Below are 3,509 nucleotides of genomic sequence, written 5' to 3'. Positions count from 1 at the left end.
TATCTGTAATGTGGACTAAACCAGAGGAAGCAGCTCTTTCTATAGAGTACAGTGGACTGATGGAACAACTAACTGGAATGTTAGTGTCACTGAAACAAAAAGAAACATCACTGAGCTGACTGCTGGAGTGCTTTACAATTTTACTGTCATAGCAGTGGCTGGAGATGACAAAACAGAAAGTGACGTGTCTGAGGCTTTTCACCATACAAGTAAGATGATGAATCAGACTTTTGTTCATGGAAGTGATCGTAGTTTATTTGGTGCCTCATCCTTACTTCCTACACTATAAACTGAGGGGAAACAATAACATCACTAGAAGGAGGCTGAAAGGAAAGAAATAACATATTTAATATCATAGGTTTTACTGATGTTTTTTTTTTTTTTAAACGTCCCATTACACATAGTGATACAGATTCCACTCATAGAGAACGGTCCTCTCCTCTCCTCTCCTCGTCTTTGCTTTAGGACCTGGTGAAATTGTTAAACATACTGTGTTCACAAACACATCCTCCATCTCTCTGAACTGGACCCCACCTCTGGGTGAGGTGTTCAAGTACAGGTTGGAGTGGCACAGTGATGGGGCTTCATTAATGATGTTTACATATGATACCTTTGCCATGCTATCTGACCTCATCCCTGGCACTAGCTACACAATCTCAGTCATTGCCGTTGACGGAGACAATAAGACAGAAGGACACAGTCACACATTGACCACAGTCACAAGTAACAAAATGTTGCTTTAATTCGCATTACAGATTTTTGATGTTTGTAGTTTTTTTAATGTGTAACTGTGCTCTTCTGTCATGAATCACACTCAGGTCTAGGTTTTGTACTCGCCAAAGTCTGGAGTGTTTTTAGTTGACTCTAAATTTGTTTCTTTTTCTCCCTCATCTTGTATTTATCCTGTGCTTACAGAGCCGGAAGTAGTCAGGAATCTCACTTTCACTGAAATAACAACATCCTCTATATCTCTGATGTGGATTAAACCAGAGGAAGCAGGTCTTTCTATAGAGTAAAGTGGGCTGGTGGAAATGTAACTGACAGTAAAAACATGACACAAACAAATATAACCATAACTAACCTGACTGCTGGTGTCCAGTATCAAATAACCGTTACTGCAGTGGCAGATGATGGTCTTATTGAAGGAGACAAAGCCACTGTTTCTCAATACACAAGTAAGTAAGCATTAAAATGTGGTTCATAAAGTAAGTTAATGAGAGTCTGCTGAAGATACCTGTTGGAGAAGACTGTCTGCAGTGATCACAAGCAGGATGAGACTCTGAGGTTTCTATAAGAAAAGTTCAGGTGTAGAATAACAAGTCCTTTCAACGGAGAAGTCGTGGACTGCTGGTTTGGGCGTCACAGTGATGCTGTTGTTGAACTGGACCGTGGTGATGACAAGAGAGCTCACCTGTGAAGCAATGGTCTGGATTGTTTTGGGTCCTGTTCACTTTCACTAATCAGCTTCGGCCAAAATCTCTGTTTAGACAAGACTGAGGTCATGGATACAGCAGGTGAATGATGTTTCTCCACAAGATGGCTTGCCTCATTTTCAGGGTGATAGGCTCAGTGATCCAGGGAAGTCTTTATGTCAAACAGCTGTTACTCTGTTGTATCAGAAGTCAGATGAGGTGTTTTGGTCACTTGTTAAAGATGATGCTGGGTGTCTGCGTTAAGAAGTGTGACAACACAAAGATGATAGATGAACTTCCAGCTGCATGGAAGCAGATTGATAAAGTTTTTGATGCCTTATGGGTCTGATCGCATTGTAACTATTGTTAATTAAACTCAAAGAAGTTTTTGCACGATGAAATTATTTCAAAAAGTATTTATTTTCTCATATAACACCTTTTAACTCACAGAGCCTGCTGCAGTCAGAAACCTCACTGTTGGTGGGATCACAACTTCCTCTATATCTGTAATGTGGACTAAACCAGAGGGAAGCAGCTCTTTCTATAGAGTACAGTGGACTGATGGAACAACTAACTGGAATGTTAGTGTCACTGAAACAAAAAGAAACATCACTGAGCTGACTGCTGGAGTGCTTTACAATTTTACTGTCATAGCAGTGGCTGGAGATGACAAAACAGAAAGTGACGTGTCTGAGGCTTTTCACCATACAAGTAAGATGATGAATCAGACTTTTGTTCATGGAAGTGATCGTAGTTTATTTGGTGCCTCATCCTTACTTCCTACACTATAAACTGAGGGGGGAAACAATAACATCACTAGAAGGAGGCTGAAAGGAAAGAAATAACATATTTAATATCATAGGTTTTACTGATGTTTTTTGTTTTTTTTTAAACATCCTGATTACACATAGTGATACAGATTCCACTCATAGAGAACGGTCCTCTCCTCTCCTCTCCTCGACTTTGCTTTAGGACCTGGTGAAATTGTTAAACATACTGTGTTCACAAACACATCCTCCATCTCTCTGAACTGGACCCCACCTCTGGGTGAGGTGTTCAAGTACAGGTTGGAGTGGCACAGTGATGGGGCTTCATTAATGATGTTTACATATGATACCTTTGCCATGCCATCTGACCTCATCCCTGGCACTAGCTACACAATCTCAGTCATTGCCGTTGACGGAGACAATAAGACAGAAGGACGCAGTCACACATTGACCACAGTCACAAGTAACAAAATGTTGCTTTAATTCGCATTACAGATTTTTGATGTTTGTAGTTTTTTTAATGTGTAACTGTGCTCTTCTGTCATGAATCACACTCAGGTCTAGGTTTTGTACTCGCCAAAATCTGGAGTGTTTTTAGTTGACTCTAAATTTGTTTCTTTTTCTCCCTCATCTTGTATTTATCCTGTGCTTACAGAGCCGGAAGTAGTCAGGAATCTCACTTTCACTGAAATAACAACATCCTCTATATCTCTGATGTGGATTAAACCAGAGGAAGCAGGTCTTTCTATATAAAGTGGGCTGGAAATGTAACTGACAGCAAAAACATGACACAAACAAATATAACCATAACTAACCTGACTGCTGGTGTCGTCACAGTGATGCTGTTGTTGAACTGGACCGTGGTGATGACAAGAGAGCTCACCTGTGAAGCAATGGTCTGGATTGTTTTGGGTCCTGTTCACTTTCACTAATCAGCTTCGGCCAAAAACTCTGTTTAGACAAGACTGAGGTCATGGATACAGCAGGTGAATGATGTTTCTCCACAAGGTGGCTTGCCTCATTTTCAGGGTGATAGGCTCAGTGATCCAGGGAAGTCTTTATGTCAAACAGCTGTTACTCTGTTGTATCAGAAGTCAGATGAGGTGTTTTGGTCACTTGTTAAAGATGATGCTGGGTGTCTGCGTTAAGAAGTGTGACAACACAAAGATGATAGATGAACTTCCAGCTGCATGGAAGCAGATTGATAAAGTTTCTGATGCCTTATGGGTCTGATCGCATTGTAACTATTGTTACTTAAACTCAAAGAAGTTTTTGCATGATGAAATTATTTCAAAAAGTATTTATTTCCTCATATAACACCTTTTAACTC

General features: G+C 40.3%; 1 long non-coding RNA gene across 1 annotated transcript; it reads left to right on the top strand.

Annotated features, from left to right (window-relative positions):
* The first annotated feature begins 1,087 nt into the window (after nucleotides 1-1,087).
* On the top strand, nucleotides 1,088-2,912 carry LOC129116119 (uncharacterized). Its single transcript, XR_008533426.1, has 3 exons — nucleotides 1,088-1,175; nucleotides 1,863-2,123; nucleotides 2,835-2,912. It is a non-coding gene; the product is annotated as an uncharacterized LOC129116119 (long non-coding RNA).
* The last annotated feature ends 597 nt before the right edge of the window (nucleotides 2,913-3,509 follow it).

This window comes from Anoplopoma fimbria, unplaced genomic scaffold (genome assembly GCF_027596085.1).
Source record: "Anoplopoma fimbria isolate UVic2021 breed Golden Eagle Sablefish unplaced genomic scaffold, Afim_UVic_2022 Un_contig_12730_pilon_pilon, whole genome shotgun sequence".
Taxonomy (NCBI): Eukaryota; Metazoa; Chordata; class Actinopteri; order Perciformes; family Anoplopomatidae; genus Anoplopoma; species Anoplopoma fimbria.
The sequence above is the reverse complement of the archived record's forward strand: the minus strand, read 5'-3'. Positions and strand labels throughout refer to the sequence as shown.